The sequence below is a fragment of the Anolis carolinensis genome, chromosome 3, assembly GCF_035594765.1.
Source record: "Anolis carolinensis isolate JA03-04 chromosome 3, rAnoCar3.1.pri, whole genome shotgun sequence".
NCBI classification, from domain to species: Eukaryota; Metazoa; Chordata; class Lepidosauria; order Squamata; family Dactyloidae; genus Anolis; species Anolis carolinensis.
The window spans coordinates 56,577,454-56,598,270 of NC_085843.1; positions in this window are offsets into that span (position 1 = coordinate 56,577,454).

Genomic DNA, 20,817 nt, shown 5'->3' on the forward strand with positions numbered 1-20,817 from the left:
CCTTGCGGAGTCAATTCGTCAGCTTCAGGAGTGAGATCGTGTGTGGACTACGCTACTCCAGTTCCTTGTTTCCAGGACCTTGCCACGGACCTTGTTCTAGTTCCAAGCCTGCCTTGTTCTTCGGACCTAGCCACGGACCTTGTTCTTGCTTCTTGCCTCTTGTTGCCTCGTATCAAGTCTTGTTTGCCAAGAATCTAGTTGTTTTTCCAGCCTTGCTGTCAAGCTCCATTGGACTAAAGGACCTTGTCATTTCCCCACACTTTGCTTGGCAAAGTGTGTGTTTCGGTTATTGGATTATAACTTTGGACTCTAATATCTCATATTGGACATTGTTTTTCTGGACTATAATTGACCTTTCCTGAAAGGTCTACTTCTGAACTATATTCTTCACTTGTTTTTATTGACTTTATATATTCCCTTAATAAAGATATTAGATAGATTCTGGTCTCTGCGCATGGTTATTGGTGCTCTGCAGCCTGGGTCCTGACAGTTTGACTCCGCCGACCTAAGCACCAATTAACCTAGGCCAGGATGTCTAAAGGAACCGGGGCGGAAGCCCAACCACTCAGCTACACCATTTCCAAGGATGAATTGGACAGAATCCGTGATACACTCCAAGACAAGAAGGGAGAAGCCCTCAGGGCTACTGCACCCCCTTCCTACTCCATCTCGTCCATGGGAGATAATTTCTGCAGATTTTATCACTGACCTACCACCCTCCCTTGGATATACCATGATCCTAGTGGTGGTGGACCTTTTCACCAAATTGGCTCATTTCATTCCTTGTGATGGCCTTCCCACGGCCAAACAGACTGCAGATTTATTCCTTCAACATATTTTCCGGCTACATGGATTGCCCAAGAGTTTGGTCACTGACCGTGGATCTCAATTCACCTCTCGATTCTGGAAGGCACTGCAACAACTACTGGGCATAGACTCTCGTTTATCTTCAGCTCACCATCCCCAAACAGATGGGCAAACGGAGCGCACCAATGCCACTTTGGAACAATACCTTCGCTGTTATGTAAACTATCAACAGGACAATTGGGCGTCCCTATTACCTCTGTCAGAGTTTGCCTACAACAATGGTGTCCAGGCTTCAACCAAGGAAACCCCGTTCTTTGCAAACTACGGATTCCATCCACGTTTCTTTCCTTCTGTCATTGAAACTTCAGAAGTCCCTGCAGCGGAGGACTGGCTGCAAGAACTCACAGCGGTGCAACAACTATTGCTCCAGCAACTGGACCAAGCCAAGGAGGACTACAAACGCCACGCCGACAGTCATCGCCAGCCGGGCCCCAAAATCAAGGTAGGAGATCGGGTTCTGCTGTCCACTCGCTTTTTGCCCTCCCACCGTCCCTGCCGGAAGCTAGATGCCCGTTTCATTGGTCCCTATCCAGTGGTGGCGCAACTTAACCCTGTGACTTTCAAACTCCAACTTCCGCGCTCTATGCGCATTCATCCAGTGTTTCATTGCTCCCTGCTCCTTCCGGCGGATGGTGTACGCCCAGATGCAGTCCGCCCGGCCCCACCCCTGTCTTGGTGGACGGGGAGGAAGAATTCGAGGTTCAGGACATTTTGGATTCTCGCTTCCACCGCCGCCGCCTTCAGTATCTCATTGACTGGGTGGGTTTTGGCCCCGAAGAACGCTCTTGGGAAGACGCTTCCACAGTCCATGCCCCCGAATTAGTCCGCCGCTTCCATCAGGCCTACCCTGCCAAGCCGCGGCCCCGCACCTCGGGAAGAGGGCCCATTTTGGAGAGGGGCCTTGAGGAGGGGGATAGTGTGATGTCTCATGGGCCATGTAGTCCCGTTCCTAGTACTATTGTGGCAGACGAAGAGGAAAACTTGGGTTTCCCACCGATTCAGCCAGAATCGGAGCCCTTGCACCTGCAGGATGTTTGCCCTCAAGAAGTCAGCCAAACAAGCCTTGGGCAAAATTCTCCCCCGTTCTCTCGTAAGGATAATTATAATCGAGATAGAGGCGCTAGGGAGGCGAATCGCCGAAGCGCCAGGATCGCTGCCAGACAATTAGCTGATTAAACCTGTTTCCCTTGGGAAATCTTAAGGAGTCATGCATCTGGACACAGTTTGGGTTTCACTTTTTGTTCCCCAGGGAAAGTGCTCCTTGGCGAGAAAACAAGATCCTATATAGGTGTTTTACCGCAAGGAAATCCTTGCGGAGTCAATTCGTCAGCTTCAGGAGTGAGATCATGTGTGGACTACGCTACTCCAGTTCCTTGTTTCCAGGACCTTGCCACGGACCTTGTTCTAGTTCCAAGCCTGCCTTGTTCTTCGGACCTAGCCACGGACCTTGTTCTTGCTTCTTGCCTCTTGTTGCCTCGTATCAAGTCTTGTTTGCCAAGAATCTAGTTGTTTTTCCAGCCTTGCTGTCAAGCTCCATTGGACTAAAGGACCTTGTCATTTCCCCACACTTTGTTTGGCAAAGTGTGTGTTTCGGTTGTTGGATTATAACTTTGGACTCTAATATCTCATATTGGACATTGTTTTTCTGGACTATAATTGACCTTTCCTGAAAGGTCTACTTCTGAACTATATTCTTCACTTGTTTTTATTGACTTTATATATTCCCTTAATATAGATATTAGATAGATTCTGGTCTCTGCGCATGGTTATTGGTGCTCTGCAGCCTGGGTCCTGACACTGTCCCTCGTTCCCACCAGCCGCGCCTGCGAGGCAGGTGGGACCAAGAGCAGGGTCTCTCCAGATGATCTTAGGGATCTAGCTGGCTCATATGAGGAGATACGTTCAGATAAGTAAATTGGGCCAGAACCATTTAGGGCTTTATAGGTCAAGACAAGCACTTTGAATTGGGCTCGGTAGCATATTGGCAGCCAATGGAGCTGGCTTAGCAGGGGGGTGGTACGCTCCCTGTATGCCGCCCCAGTTAGTAATCTGGCTGCTGCCCGTTGTACTAGTTGGAGCTTCCGGGCTGTCTTCAAAGGCAACCCCACGTAGAGAGTGTTGCAGTAATCCAAATGGGATGTAACCAGAGCAAGTAGAGCAAGTAAAGATATTTAGTATAATGCCAAGTTTTTTAAAAAAAACTTTGTGTTCTCAAATACATTACAACTTGTACCCTCAATTTGTTTCTGACAAGATAAATATATGAAGTTAAAATGCTGTAAAATGCATACATACAGGGTGTTTTGTTTTAAAAAACGAACAGTAGTGTCTTCCATAGGCTTCTATAGGAGTACATTATGGTCTCTTTTCAGGTGGGGAAAAAATCCAAATGAACTCTAAACAACTTGTTCTAGACCAAAGCAAATATAATCCTGCAAAGGACAGTAGCTGTGGGCAGTAAACTAGTGAGACTATATGATTTTCTGTTTTTGATGAGTTATTAGTATTATTTTTTAATAAACCTAACATTTGCTTAACATGGTAACATTTGCATTACAAATATAAGAACTGGATTTAGGAAAGAGCTAACAGATTGTCACAGCCTGAAGCAAAGAGATGTGGATAACTGCTCTCAAACAGCATATTTAAATATTTTTTTCTTAACCCTTAAGATGCCTTTGATATACATTGATCAAAAATCTGCTATGTAGCTCAGGCTTTGAACAGGTACACTTGAGATACATAATGTTTCAACTGAGTAAATAATATTGCTCTCTCCTCTGTTTTAGTTCATAGCTATACAAAGTGAGATATCTGTGGAGTATGTAGCCACAAGTGACATGCTATAATGGCATTTGTGTAGCTGCTTCCTCATTGTGTATTGCAGTGGTAGGGATTATGATGTTTAACTTCACCACAGATCTCTGCTAGTCTGTCTCTAGAGCTTCTAAGCAGGTGAATATAGTCCCAGCACCTTAAAAGGTCTTTATTGTCAGTTTTAGAATTAAGCATTTGTTTATCTAAGCATTACAGGTGCTGATCTTGAGCTGTGGATTGCGTTTCATTTTGGGTCCAAAAAAATCTGTATTATATCTACCTCACAGAAAAATATTCTATTGGGTAACATTTTTACAATGATTATGCAGTTTCAACTGTTATTAGATTTTTTTATTAGGCATGTTTCTGAACCTGAAGTCTAGGGACGCCTTTCATATGGTGGGAGATTTGGTAGGCATCTAATCAACGTGTTTTTATTTCTTCTCGGGCTGGATTTACAAAAAGTGTGTACTTCTACGTGTGGGTTTATTCTTATGTATTTAGCCTAAAAAGTCATAATGATAAAAACTCCTAATCAACTGAACAAATACACTGGGAAAGCAAGTCGTACCCAGCCATGGCTGCTTGTCATTGGAGCCGCGGTGGTGTATTGGGCTAAACCACTGAGCTACTGAACTTGCTGAAGGTTGATGGTTCAAATCTGTGGGACAGGGTGAACTCCTGCTGTTAGCCCCAGCTTCTGCCAACCTACCCTGTTTCCCTGAAAATAAGACATCCTCTGAAAATAAGACCTAGCAAAGTTTTTGTTTGGAAGCATGCCTGGTGAACAGAACACCAGAGCATGCAGAATTGGTAAATGTATGTACCATTGATTGTTGTACATGGAAATAATGGTAGTAACAAGAAATTCTTGATAGGATTCACAGTTTGTCTGGTTATGCTGGTTTGTGATGACAACTACTGTACAGTATATAATAAATGTTCTTTTTTTTTTTGGTTCAACAATAAATGTGATTTCTTCTTCATGGAGAAATAAGACATCCCCTTAAAATGAGACCTAGCACATCTTTGGGAGCCAAAATTAATATAAGAAACTGTCTTATTTTTGGGGAAACACAGTAGAAGTTTGAAAATATGCAAGTGTGAGTAGGTCAGTAGGCACTGCCTTGGTAGGAAGGTAAATGGTGCTCCATGCAGTCATGTCAGCCACATGACCTCGGAGGTATCTATGGGCAACACAGGCTCTTTGGCTTAGAATTGGAGATGAGCACCACTCCTCAGAGCTGGAAGGGGAAGCCTTTACATTTATCTGTGTTTGTTGTTTCTAGTCATTGAATGTTTGCCTTGTGTCTGTGTTTGCGGAATCCATTTTGAGTCCTCTCGGGGAGATAGGGTGGAATACAAATAAATTATTATTATTATTGACACAACAACATTGTATGACACAGCAAACAAGACAGATATGCTGGATTTCGTATCACAAAATCACAAGTCGAACACTTCCCAAGAGTTTAGGACTGTGTGATGTATTTTCGGATGATATGTGCAGATCCCAGTAGGGTGGCCTTTTGCAGTTGGCAGATCGTTATTTTGTCAATGTCTATTGTTTCTAAATGCTGGCTGAGATCTCTTGGCATGGTACCCAGTGTGCCCATCACCACCGGGACCACCTGTACTGGTTTCTGCCAGAGTCTTTGAAGTTCGATCTTGGGACTTGATAGCAGCTGAGTTTTTCCTGTTGTTTTTCGTCAATGAGACTGTCACCTGGGATGGCAACATCAATAATCCAAACCTTTTTCTTTTCCACAATTGTGATGTCTGGTGTGTTGTGTTCCAAAACCTTATCAGTCTGGATTCGAAAGTCCCACAGTGTCTTTTTATTTTATTTTATTTTAATATATTTTATTCAGATTTTTTATATACATAAAAAGGGTGAGAACATTGTGTGTAAAGGTAAAGATAGTGAAAGGGGAAAGGGTCTTGAAAGGAGAGGAACGAGAGAAAAAAAAGAGAAAAAAAAAGGAATATATAGTAATAATAATAATAAAAAGTAAAAAAAATAATAATAATAATAAAAAAAAAGAAAAAAAATCGGTACTTCCCGTCTTTTCTTTTGGGTAGTGAAAAATTTCGTGTTTGTTTTCGCTATAAGTCCACTCCGACATTCTGGTTTAGTAAAAAAAGTTTTTCTTGTTCTATATAAGTTGTTAGTTGTGTCCAATCAGTTTCTTTTATTGGTTTGCCATGATGGGTCTTCAAATAGTATGTCAATGTGTCCATATTCTTTATATCCATTATTTTCAATATCCATTCTTCTTTAGTTGGTATTTCTGTTGTTTTCCACTTTTTTGCGTAGACTATTCTGGCTGCTGTTGTTAAGTAATGAAATAGAATCTCTTGATTTCTGTTAAGATTCTTATTGATTATCCCTAGTAAAAAGTATTCCGGTCTTAATTGGATGTTGACCTTGATGATTTTTTGTATCGCCTCGTGTATTTTTTTCCAGTAATCTTTTGCCACTTTGCATCCCCACCACATATGAAAGAATGTGCCTGTCTGTTTCTCACATTTCCAACAGTGATCCTTTACATTTTTATAACACTTTGCCAGCTTTTGGGGGGTCATATACCATTGGTACATCATTTTGTACCAATTTTCTTTAAGGTCATATGAGTTGGTATACTTCAGTTTGAGGTTCCACATTTTCTCCCATTCTGCCATATTTATTGAGTGCCTCACATATGCTGCCCATTTTATCATGCAGTCCTTAACTTGTTCTGTTTCAGTAGTCCATTGTAACAATATTTTATAATTTTTAGTGATTTCTTTTCTCTCATTCAGTCTGATTTTGTCCCATAAGGTATCTTTATCTGCAAATCCGTATTTTTTATCTCTATTATAATATTCTTGAATCTGTCTATAATGAAACCACGAAACCTTTTGGAATCTATTTCTTATTTCTTCTTGAGTTCTCAATATAAATTCCCCATTCTGTTTTTTCAAGACATCTTTATATGTTGGCCATTCTTCCCATCTTAATTCTGTTCTTTGTGCTGCTTCTATTGGGGATATCCAGAGAGGTGTTTTCTGATAAAATCTTGCTTTATAGTTTTCCCATATTTTAATGAGGGCCGATCTAATAAAGTTATTTCCGAAGTTTTTCTCCACTTTTTTCTTTTCGTACCACATGTAGGCATGCCAACCGCACCTTAGGTCAAATCCTTCTAGAGTTAAGCTTTTAATTTTATTTAAATTTGACCAATCTTTAATCCAGGATAAGCCACAAGCTTCGTAATATGATCTCAGGTCTGGTAGTCCCAGTCCTCCTCTCTTTTTTTCATCGATCTCTTGGCATGGTACCCAGTGTGCCCATCACCACCGGGACCACCTGTACTGGTTTCTGCCAGAGTCTTTGAAGTTCGATCTTGGGACTTGATAGCAGCTGAGTTTTTCCTGTTGTTTTTCGTCAATGAGACTGTCACCTGGGATGGCAACATCAATAATCCAAACCTTTTTCTTTTCCACAATTGTGATGTCTGGTGTGTTGTGTTCCAAAACCTTATCAGTCTGGATTCGAAAGTCCCACAGTGTCTTTACGTGCTCATTTTCCACTACCTTTGCAGGTTTGTGATCCCACCAGTTCTTTACTGCTGGGAGGTGGTACTTGAGGCCAGTTAGGTGCCACCTTGTCGTGGTGGTGGTGGTGGTGTGGGGGGGGGGGGTTAACTATTCCAATGATGCTGAGAGCTGTGCTGGCAGTAGTGTAACTACTGGCAGGTCCAACCAAGCCAGAGAAGTCTCAGCTGAGGAGTAGAACTAAGAGCACCTAACCCATTAGCATTATGGAGAATCAAACCAAAATGAAGTCTATGCTGGCTCAGTCGTCGCCCAGGATAAAAAGGACCGCGGTGGATGCTGCTGATTCTGGACATCCATCGACAAGTGGGCTACGGAATCAAAATACAAATGAACAGCCACAGAAGCGGCAGAATTATTATTATTATTATTATTATTATTATTATTATTATTATTATTATTTTTCTCTGACTGAAATGTGAAGATGAAGTTTCCACCTATTTGCCATGTAACCTTCCTCTATCTTACCAATCATTATTGTCATTTCTAGTGAGACATGATGTGGACAAGGTATGGAAGTATGACAAGTGTACACTGGCTAGTAAGCAAGTGTGGTATAACAATGTTTGAATTTTTATTAGCTTTACCCCAAATAGATTGTGTGTTTTTGTTATTGTGGAAAGTTGCTAATTTGGGTGAATTCTTATTAGAAACTGTAATAACGCCACCAGGTTGCTGTGAGTTTACTTTTCCTTTGATGTGTAGCATAGCTTGATTTAAAAAAATATACGTAACAGAGGCTTGGATGTAAGAAAACTGTAATAAGTTTATTGATGTACAGAAGCTTAACGGTTTCAATGTTTCTTCACTCTTAGAGGTACATTTCTTTAATGGTTACATTGATAACATCCATGAAACAACTCTCAAGGGGACTATTCCTTCTACTAAACAGGTTTTAAACTTTTTCCCTTTAAACTGATGTTTCTTGCTTTAACTGATCACTCTATGTGCTAGCTTCCTCTATCTTTCTGTTAACTTTGTTACAGTACAGACTCCTACTAGGGTTTTCTTCCCTTTGTTGCTCAACCCTTGCTACTAATTTAAATAAGTCAACTTGACCTATTTAAACTACACAGGCTAAAGGCCTAAATTTTCCTGATTCTCAGCACCGTGGAACCAGCCTTCCCTACGGTTCCATGACCACAGACTGACTACTTTTTTAAAAATATGCCTCTTGCCAAGTGGCAGTTGGCTCCTCCCTTGTTTCTATGGCAACCCACCTCAGAGCTGAGCTGGCTATCATCCCCCAAGTAATACTATCTCAAATACTTACCCTTTTAAAACATCTATCTATAATTAAGCATAACTGTAAATTAAAATTCACACTTAACCACAGAAACAATCTGAAAAAAATTCTCACCCATCCGCATTGACCATGTTGTAACTGGCTATGAAACAAGAGTTAAAGACAAGGAGACTTGCAGAAAAATGAGGTGCCAACCCTAATTCAGCACCAGAAACATGGTTGATTAACTAGGTATTCAAACTGAAACTTTTATGATTTGTAGCTTTCCCCATGTTTGCATTTTACAAATCTCATTTTCTTTTTCACCACAATTATGAAAAATGCATACATTTTAGAGAGTTCTTATAGTAAATAAAGTGGACAAAAACTTCAATCAAGCCTATAGTAGGAGTGCATTATAGTGAGAATGCAATCTCATAGATTTTTTTTCTTACATAACTACACTAGGCTAAGAAACTGCAGCAAGCTTTTAGGGGCCTATTTATAAAACTGAAATCAGGCCAGGAGTCATTTCTGGACATCCATGCAATGTTCAGAGATTTTCTGTTTCTAATGTAAGACCTCTTAACATGATTCTAGCCCATGTTAGAAGAAGTTGAGGAATGCTTTGGAACTTTCCTGAAATTGTGGAGCAGCCCCACATTTCAGGGTTAGTGTGAACGATTGTACTAGTTCTAATTTGAACTGGTCCAGCTGTTCAGATGGGTCATTGCCACTACCCTGTTCTCTCTATTCCCCCGTGATACAGTGAAAAGGGGATGGCACTTACCTTTTTTGTCATTATGACAGTCATCACAGAGAGTCAGAGATTTCTTAGTTGTCAGTGGTTGTCTTTGCTGGTATCAATAAAGGCACCTTCATGGCTGAAGGAAAGGAGGGGGGCTCCTTCATTCCTTTCCTGGCCTCAGGTAATGACCAGGAGCTCTCTGGGCCTCCTTAGCAACTGCCATGATAAAAACAACATGAAAAGGTAAGGACAACCAACTGAGTTAGGTTCGGCTTAGCTGCTGTGGTTTGGGAACAGAACATACGAACGGTTCATTAAAATCGGCAGCCAGTCCAAAGCAGCAATGCTTCAATCTAGCACAACCTCCAGGACACCGAAGATGGGGAAATGCTTATATGCCTCTATCTGTATTGTTGTCTGTCTTGTCTATGTATAATGGCATTAAATGTCTGCCATATATGTGTTCAGTGATTCGCCTTGAGTCCCCTTTGGGGTGAGAAGGGTGGAATATAAATGCTGTAAATAAATAAATGGAGCCCCCAATGGTGCAGCGGGTTAAACCGCTGAGCTGCTGAACTTGTTGATCGAAAGGTCGACAGTTTGAATCTGGGGAGAAGAGTGAGCTCCCACAGTTAGCCCCAGCTTCTGCTTGACCGTGGAGGTGTCTATGGACAACGCCGGCTCTTCGGCTTAGAAATGGAGATGAGCACCAACCCCCGAGTCGGACACGACTAGACTTAATGTTAGGAGAAACCTAACTCAAATAAATAAATAAATAGACCAGCCCCAGATTTAGGTCCCTGTGCAGATGGGCCCTAGGACAAAGAAGAGAATTTCAAGTGGAGATGCTTCTTTAACATAGGATTGTTGGTAGCTGTATCTGTAAATAACTTCTTTTTAAAAACCCTCTTTTCAAAACAACCTTTCCGGATTGCTGAAAGCAACTTCCCCATAGAAACTATTTTAATTCCAGTTGTTTGGGATCCAAAATATAAGCACCAGTTTTCACCCTAGTATCACTATTGCAGAAGTAAATGTTGGCGGAGATTATGGATGATCCAGGTAATCAACTGACTTCGATTCTACATAGTCATCCTTGTAGTATACCCACCAATATCAATAGAACCTAAATTACTCAATACTAAATTAGAACCTTCTTGTTTCACAGCCTTTCCGGGTTTGGACCTATTTCCATTCCTCTTTTAATGTGACATTTCCAATGACTGCGACTGTTGTGGGGTTTTTTTAGAGGGTTAGTAGTAACCTGCAGAAGGGATGACATGTTGCACAAAATGTTGATTGAGGTTTGAGTCTATTATGTTAATGTAAGAGTATGTTGCACTGACAGACACACTGTTGCGAAAGTCCCACAACAAAAGTAATATAGCATTTCATAAAAATGAGTGTATCTAAACAAATACATTTAAAGGACAGTTGGAACAAGAGGATGCAAAAGTAGAATTCATTACCAAATTCTGCTGTGTTTCTTGGAGTGTGAATAATGATTATGATTGGTTCTCTGGTGACAAAAGTAATAGTCTGCCATCTGGTGCCAGCGCAATTGTGCAAAATTCATGTTTTGATGCTCTATCAAATGCTTTTGTTTATGAATAATATGGAATAATGTTTCACTCCATTTTGCAAACTCAACTTTAACACTTTTTAAATTTGGCTTAGCCTCCACTATAGCATCCACTTCTGGGAGCATTTTATGTATATGGATTCTGGTCTTGTCTGCACAGATCTGTAATACCTCAATCTATTAGATGCTGCAACACATTTAGTTGCAGCTACAGATAAATACCTGTGCCCTTATGAAATATGTGTAAATGTTTACTCAAAGCATTTGGTCCTTGACTCTGAAGGACAGTCCTTTATGGCTGGTGCAGTAATTTAAAACAATGTAAGGCCTATCAGCCTTACAGCCTTAGCCAGCTTGGCTACTGGTGAAAGATGACGGGAGATGCAAACCAACAATATTTGCAGGGTCACAAGTTGTCCAACTCTGCTTTAAAGACTTGTTTGCTCTTTCTTTCTTTCTTTCTTTCTTTCTTTCTTTCTTTCTTTCTTTCTTTCTTATCTAATTTTTCCAATAACGTTAGCAACAGATTAGTAAATATCCGTTTCTGAGACACAGGACATTATTGTAGTCAGATTGTTTAAATTAATGAAAAGATATACATCACAATGGATTATGAATGTACACTTGAAAAAACTGGGCCTTTAAAAATTAATTACTTCTCAGTTTGTTGCTGCTGGAGTTGTATTTTAGTCTTCTGAAAATAACTACTAGTTTACAGTAAGTTTATGAGGAATTTAAGGCTGGTTTAGTTGATTTCTGAAATAATATGTAAGCAATATTTCTTTGTACGCCAAAGACCTATAACCTAACAACCTCCAGACTCATGTTAACCTCTCATATGATCACACTGAAATGAGAAAAACAGGTTGATATCTAGAAATATCAGGATCTCTCTACATAGGAATGGAGGAGTACAATGTAGACCAGTGATGGGCAACCTTTTGCGCTTGGTGTGTCAAAATTCGTCAAAAAAACCTAGCATGACTTGGGTGGTGCGTCACTTTGAGAAAAAAACCCCCATAATTTCGCAATATGTATAGTTTAAATAACAAAAATGTATAATTGTAATATATGCAGTAGAGTCTCACTTATCCAACATAAATGGGCTGGCAGAACGTTGGATAAGTGAAAATGTTGGACAATAAGGAGGGATTAAGTAAAGGCCTATTAAACGTCAAATTACATTATGATTTTTCAAATTAAGTACCAAAACATCATGTTTTACAATAAATTGACAGAAAAAGCAGTTCAATACACGGTAACGTTATGTAATAATTACTGTATTTATGAATTTAGCACCAAAACATCACAATGTATTGAAAACATTGACTACAAAAACATTGCTTACTAACAAATTGACTACAAATAAAGATAGAATTGCATAAAATGAACTTACAGTAACAACATTGTTGGAAATTAAATCCGTAAAAAGTTCAGTCCTTGCTGCCTAGAGAAACAGCTGTGAATCAAGGCGGGAGGCAGACTATGTTGGCTAATCCAGAAGGTTAGATAAATGAATGTTGGATAAGTGAGACTCTACGGTAACTGTATTTAATAAACCAAAAACGATTTACTACCATTAGATGATTCATGTGAGGGTGACACAGGGGATACTGGTGATGTCACTGCTGCCTAGAATTCATGGGAATGCAACCCACCCGCCAATCCTCCTGTTTTCCTGCCTACCTTTTTTCCCCCACCAACCACCGCCTTGCCCAGAACTCGCACCTCGTAGCCCCAGGTTGTCCTCCTTGGCCCGAATCTTGCGGACCTTCATTGGCCGCCCGCTGAGTGTGGCTAACACTATCCTCTGCCGCAAAAAGTTGCTACCAACATAGCTGAGCAAGTGAGATTGGCTTGCCAAGTTGCCGGGGCTGCTGCATGCCACTGCAATAACCGGCCCCCCTCCCCCGCCCCTTCACGAAAGCCTGGACAGCCAATTGGCGCCTGGACTCTGCCGAGCGAGAAAGCTGATAAGCTCGCGAGGAAGAGCAGTCTCCGCTGCCTAGTGCTTTTGTATCGCAGCGACAGCAAAAGCTGCGCTGCTGCCCCATGCGTAGCCCACGTCCTCTGAGAGAGGGAGGGAGGGGGGAGGAGGAAGAGGAATTGGGCGGAGCCTTGGGGACAGAAATGAGGGACAGCTGGAGCCTGACAGCTGCTCACTCCCCTTCCTTTTAGGGTGCATCTATCTACACGAGGCCTGGGCAAACATGGGCCCAATTCCCCTCTTTATGCGACCGCATGTGACTACGTGTCAGCAAAAATGGCTAGGCGTATCAGTGCTGACACATGTGTCATAGGTTCGCCATCACTGATGTAGACAATTGCCCCTTATAAACAATAATTATAGGCTATCATTTGTGGCTAAGTATGATTGCCTTCCAAGTGTAGGTTCATGGTGGTGGGTCCATAGGTAACTGTAGAGACCTAATCTTGATCTGCATGTTCTTTCACAGTGATGACATCGATTTCCAGATGGAAGGCGGTACCGAGAAGGGTTGACTTGATGTGCCTTCTTCCTCTTGACATGTTTCTCCCTTTCACCCTCCATTCGTGCTTCTTCGAATTCCACAACACTTTTGCTAACAGCTGACCTCCAGTTAGAAAGTTCAAAGGGCAGGGCTTCCCAGTTCTCGGTGTCTATGCCATAGTTTTAAAATCTCTTTTGCTGTCCACCAACATTCTGTTTTCTGTTCTTGAGTTGAGAGTATATTGACTACTTTGGGAGATGGTGATCAGGCATTCAAGCAATGTGGCCAGTCCAGCAAAGTTGATGGTGGAGGATCATTGCTTCAATGCTGGTGATTTTTGCTTCTTCCAGAAGGCTGACATTTGTCCGTCTGTCTTCTCAAGAGATTTGCAGGATTTTTCGGAGGCAACACTGATGTAATCAGTCCAGAAGGTGAGTGTGACATCTTTAGACAATTCACGTTTCACAAGTGTATAACAGGATTGGGAGGACAACAGCTTCATAAACAAGCATCTTTTTATTCCTATGAATGTTCCAATCCTAAAACACTCTCTGTTTCAGTTGGAAAAATGCTGGATTCACAGAGCTTGACGGTGTTGTATTTTAATCTTGACTTTTGTGGAGAGGTGGCTGTACAGGTAGCGGAAGTGGTCAACATTTTCTAACATTAATGATTAAAAATAACTTTATTTTTATACCCTGCCTCCATCTCCCTGCAGGGACTCGGGGCGGCTAACATGGGGCCAAGCCCAGATAACCACAGTAAGACAGGATAAAATACATACAAAACAAAACAAGCATCATCAACAAAAAATTTAAACAGAAAAAACATCATTTTGAGCAATAATATAGTAATTAAATAAAAACCACAATTTAAAAGCAAAGCAGCAATTTAAAACAATAAGAGAACTGGGCAAAAGTGTGAGGAGCGTATAATTAAACATCTAATGAGGTAGATAATAAAGTGCTGCCATATTAACTGGGAGATTTGGAGGTGGGGTAAAGGAAAATTATGATCAACTAAAAAGGCAAGGAGACAGTACATCGGGCATGGTGATTATCAATGCTGAGGGGGATTACACCATTAAGTTGTATTTCTAACGTTGTAGAGGAATTGGCTGGTGCCTGCTGATATTCAGTGAGAGGCCAAACTTTTTGTATGCTTCTGCAAAGGTATTTTGCATGGCTTGTATGTCATCTTGTGAATAAGCACAGACTATATTATCATCGGCATATTGGAATTCTATAACAGACATTGTTGTGACCTTGGTTTTGGATTTCAGTCTGCTAAGGTTAAATAGCTTGCTGTCTGTCAGAGAGATGATTTCCATGCTGGTAGGAAACTTCCCATCAACAAGGTGTAGTATCAGAGCGATGAAGATGGAGAATAAGGTTGGCGTAATAACACCCCTGTTTGACACCTGATTCCATCTTAAAAGGGTCACTTAGGGAGCCATTGCTGTCCAAGACTGTTGCCATTATGTTATCATGGAGGAACTGCAGGTTGTTCCCAGATTTGTCAGGGCATCCAATTTTTTGGAGGATTGTCCAGAGAGCACTGTGATTCACTATGGTGAATGCCTTTGCAAGGTCAATGAGATTGATTTTCCCCCTGCATTTTTCTTGGAACTGTTGTGAAGTGAAGATCATATCCACTATTCCTGTGGAGGAGCAGAAGCCATTCTGGGATTCCTGGAGGATGTTTTCAGAAATAGGTAGAAGGAGGTTTGCAAGGATTTTACCAGCTGAGGTTAGAAGGGAGGTACCTTGATAGTTTCCACAAAAGTAGCATGTATGAAAATAACAGGTTACTAACTTTAGCATATGTGGAATAACATTATTCTCGGTGACCAATGGGATAGATCATTGAAACAATTGGGTTCTCTAAAGGTGAGGATATAAGGCCACTATTTGAAGTGCAGTGTTATGCATATCCATTCAAACATAGTATTGCCCCATGGGTTATTATGTGCTTTAAAATTGTTTTCAATTTATAACCACCTTGTGTTTGTCAGCCCTAACCGAAGGGATACTAGTTTTATAAAGTTGTGCCAGAGTACAAGCATTTCAATAAACCATACTTCTTCTGACTACCATTAAATGACAGTCATGTTAAATTGACCAACAGATGGCAGCCTCATACTCTTTTTTCCACCCACCAGACAATTTCAATCATAAGTCACATTTACAACTCTACTATACTATATCTTTTTCTCATTAATCTTCCCTTTCAAATTCTAAGGATTCTCATTTTCAAGATTCCACCACTCCACTCTTGAGTTTAAATTATATATTAAAGCCCTCCGAATTATTAGGCATGTTATAATAGTAGCAACTTCTGTCTTGTCTTTCACTCACGGCACATGAAAAGTGATTTTTAAATCCATTATGTATGTGAAGGCTAGGCATCTTGGATATGCCTGTGTGCTCTCCACATTTGAATGTCTTCTTCGTGGAACAGAAATGTGCAGGGGTCCAGTTTTAACTCAAATGCACACTTTTAACATAATGTAACCTATGCATTTACATAACAGATGACAAAATGCTATCCCATATAAACTAATTTAACAATAACAGATAAAGTCTAACCATGATGTGCAAAAACATTAATTTAGAGTAGGGATAGAAATGATGCAGCTACCCAGATGTTGTTGACCTGCAAGTCCCAGTAGTTCTAGCCAGTGTAGACAGAAATGAAGCATGCTAAGAGTTGTCATCCCACAATATCTGAAAGCCCATACAAATCCCTCAATGTACATAAAATTTTATGAATTTCTCTTTGCAGACTGAAACTTCTATGTTACTTTACAACTGTTCTGTACTATTATTGGGAGGTCAAAATCAGTTAAGACAATCTGCAGGTGGTCCATATCTTGCATCAATACACATCCTAAATGGTCTAAGCAGATCCCAGGAAGGTATGCCCCATAATCTGATTCCCTTTTCTATTTTAAGGGATTGCCTTTTTATTCAAAAAATGGAGAGAGAATTTAACAATATGTAGCAACAATGCAAGGCGAAATATTTTGATCGACTATATAACACTATAGTGCAGTGGTTCTCAACCTTGGGTCCCCAGATGTTTTTGGCGTAAAACTCTAAGAAATCCCAGCTAGTTTACCAGCTGTTGGGATTTCTGGAAGTAGAAGGCCAAAAACATCTGGGGACCCCAGGTTAAGAACCACTGCTATAATGAAATATAGTTTAAGGATTTTATTACTCAGTTCCAACAAGGGTCAGTACAATGAACATTTCTCTCTCCTAGAAAACCTTCTCAAATGAAAGGTTTGCTACAATAAGCTAAAATATGAGCTTTTCCTCCATACAAGGGCCTACTTAAAATTTTCTCTTTCTGCACTGGGAAGGTAGTGAAAAGATTTTATGATCATCACACTTATAAGAACCTCTTGACACAAATAGATTTTGCATGTAAAAGGCCTCTTAATGTACCTTAAGGAGTTCTGTGTGGGATAATAAAAATGTTGAAACCTGTTGCCTTCATAAATGGTGATAATTTCATGATCTGGATCAATGTCTACATCCCTTAACTGTTCAGTCATCTTCCTTTATATTAAACAACTACATATTTGGAATGACAGTGATATTAAATTTAGACATTTTCTTCCATCTCTTATCCCAAAAGGCAAAACACTTCACAGGAGAAATCCATGTGCTTATGAGAGCATAGGTAGTCTGAACAACATTAAGAATTTATTTTTGGATCAAGATCAGACCAGGTGCATCTTCACTTGATTTACATATGAGAGCTGAAACTCTTTAGGTGTCTTCATTTGTGAATAGAAACTCATGACAAATTTATTGCTCTGGATGTCTCCTATTGGAATTAAATTATATTTGCTAGTTTTTATTACTTTCCTTGGCCATAAATCTGTGGTCCTAGTGATTCTGTGCACTGTCTATCACTATTTCTCATCCTTTTATTGCAGGTTGGGGATTATTATTATGTTTTCTTTACAGTATTTCTGACAGTGCCTTAACTTGTGCAGGCCTGTACCTTTATAATTTATACCTTTCCTATAAAAACCCATACTTAATAAGCTTGTTATGTGCTGACAGCCTTATTGCAGTCTCTTTGCTGATATATTTCACTACAGCTTTGTTTCTGGACAAGTATTTTATTTTCAAACAGTATGTGTTCACTCCAGTAGTATTAATAGGGTGTGCATGGATTCTGCCTGGATTTAATAGTTGAGAATTTGACATGTAGAGACGAGATTCAAGAATGTAGAGTATTTGGAGCTTCTCTGGTTCAGATGCAATAACAAAGCTTAAATTTCCTTGCATTCTCACCACACTATCTATTTGATGGTCCTCTTGAATAGAGCCATCTAATCACACTTTAACAGAAACTATCAGTTTTATATAGGATATAAATGCAGGAAGCATCTGTGAAAAAGTGAGGGGTAGATCTGTTGAAAAACATAAGATCAACCCTTGAGTATTAGAATTAGAATGTACAATCGAAGCAATGCTTGGTGTAATAGGTAATTCCTGAATGTGGCAGTTGTGCTGTAACATCATTAAGTAGAGCAAACACTGTACTCTGAAAATTAAAGTGATGCGTAGTTTTATTGTCAAGCTGGGCAGATGCAGCAACTACCACAGTTATTATCTGCATATAGAACACACCAGACTGGATGAAGAAAGACAGATTTACCTCTTTTGTTTTCATTGTCTCTGTTTTGAATTTGTGGGAATCTGGCTGAGGGCACCTAGGAAAAAAAGGGGGAAAATCCTAATGAAATTGTTTACTTTCCTATTTTAATGGAAGAAACATTATCCTTAGCACATAATTGTAATGTTTTCTGCAAGGAATTAGTACAGGATGCCCTAATTTTACAAATGATCACAGGCTTTGCTCAGAGAGTATTATACATAAGATTATACATGAGACACAACAAAGCTGTGTTAAAAATACGGTGACAAGACCAGTGTAGAGGAGACAGATGGTTACAGATGGAGCACTAGCTTGTAGTACAATCCATGTTTTCTGGTGTTAAGGGTGAAGGAGTACTGAAAAAGTGGAAAAACTGCAACTTAAAAAACACATACACACTTTTTTAACCTGAAAGAACATTGGAGGTTTACCATAAAGTCACCAGGAGGCCCTAGACATTCCTGGAGAAGTATTCTCTCCAGGAATCTAGGTCTTCCAGCATAACTGTATTGTCAATGGTTAGCAGAGATTGACTATAGAGGTGCGCTGGAGGACCAGTGATTAGTAGAGAGTCTGGATTGATCAAAATTGTGAATAATCAAATCCATGAAAGTTAAAGCCACAGATGTGGAGTGTCAGCTGTATATTTGATTAACGTAAAATTGATATCTTCAGTTATACAAAGATCTATAAATTGATGGAGTCAAAAGGACCCTAAGAAATGACGCCTGGCCAGTGATTACCAATAAGTGTAACTGAACCAGAAAATAAGTCAAATTCTGTTAACCAATACCCCCAGCTAGAAAAGGCTTCAAAGAGACTTGGGAGTCATGGAAGGTATATGGTGTTGACAATGGAAATAAAGAGCATTTAGCAAATAGGAGACAGAGACAGACATATGTCTTCAAATTGTTCATTTATACTGTTTTACAATTTATTGGTGATTTCATATTTTATTATTTCAATTGTTTCTAATATTTATTTGATCGTGATAGTAAGAAATGTATTGTTCAGTTTGTTTCTGATGATGTTGATAGTGATATTTTAACAGAATGGTGGGATAGAAATGAAATGACTAAATAATTGAACTAGTCTTCTCTGAACATTTCATCAGAAAAGTTATGGCTCCATGTTGTTGTTGTGGTATGCCTACAAGTCATTTTGACCATAAAGGTTTTCTTGGCAAGATTTGTTCATTGAGGATTTGCCCTACCTCCTCTGAGTCCGAGAGTGTATGACTTGCTCAAGATCACCCTGTGGGTTTCCATGGCTGAGAGGGGATTCATATCCTGGTCTCCAAAGTCATAATCCAATGCTCACACCACTACACTGTGCTAGCTGTCTTTCTCCATATAGGCATCCAAAATCAATCAAGTCAGTTGGAGAGCATTCAAACCTTCTGTCTTTTTATTCTATGAAATCTGAGTTGAGTTGAAAGGAGTTTCTGGATCCAGATGACCCCCTCCTCAAATTTGAGAAGCTAGTGACTGAAGAATCTGAAGAGTTCCCTTCTCAGCAGGATTTGACAAATATTTTAGAGATGCCCCCACCCTTTGAAGTCCAGGGAAGAGAGGAGGGAAAACCCTCATAAGAACCATCTGTTCAGTAAAAAATGCTGACTTGTCAAGCAACTGATGTCCATACGCAGCCATCTATAAACCTTCTAGCAGCTACAGCGAATCTTTGCTGTTCTCAACCCTTCCACTTGTTTGAGTGGTCCTGGAATTCTTGATCCATTGTTGCATCACTTATTGGCTATGGATAACTGGACTATTCACTTTCTGTAATGACCTGTAGATTGACTTCATCTTCTAAGATTAGCTGCACATGACTTGGATTTGACTGGACTGGCTTTCTTATAGCTGCTTCCCTTTAAGAGAATCCATCTCTTTAGACCCTTGCTGCCCATAAGCACAGGACATCTTCCTGCTACTCCCTGAATATCAGCTAAATGTACAAGACCACCTGATTTGCATGTGAAGTGTTATATTTATATCTGAGAATTTCTGGGAGCAATGCTAAACAGCCCTACATGTGGCTTTGTTTGTTCCCTTCTTAAGCTTGCCAATGTTACCATCTGTGATTTTTTATAAGCACTTGAAAGAAATTTCCTTGTTGCACATCTAAGTGTCAGCATCTGTATGGTTAGTGCAGAAAATAAAGCAAAATTTGCATTTGTTTTCTAAAAGATGCACACCCACCCACATACCAGCAGTTGATCCACAGGGATCTTAATACACTGCAAGTGTGTGACAAATGATCCATGTTGTTTTTATTTTTCAAACATACATTCTTTCCCCAGAAAAAGGATTAAAATTATTTGAGTTCTTGAAATATTAATGTGCATAAAACATATTTGATTTTAATGTGTTTTAACATTATGTCCATGTTTTTTAATATATGTTTTTTAAATATTTTATGCTTTTTAACTCTGTGTTTTAATTATGGTGTATGCTAGCTCAAGCTTTGTGGAGAAATGGGTAAGAAATAATAATAAAATATTATTATTTTGCACAAACCAGCTAAAATCGGAGCGCTGATGAACGACAGGTGCTTTGCTTTCCTCTACACAAATGGAAAAGAAACCCCTTTTCTTTGATCCTAGAGATCCTTCAAACTTTAGAACTGAAAGGATGTCATCTAGAAGAAAACACAATAGCCAGTCTAGTGCCACATTAAAAATAGATATTTATCAGCTCTATTCTGCATTTAGTGCCACCCTCAATTTCAGAGATATACACAGTGTATATGGAAAAGGGGGACAACGACAAAAAAAACACCACCAATAAGAAAACAAAAATGACAACCACAGATTACTTACATCACTTTACAG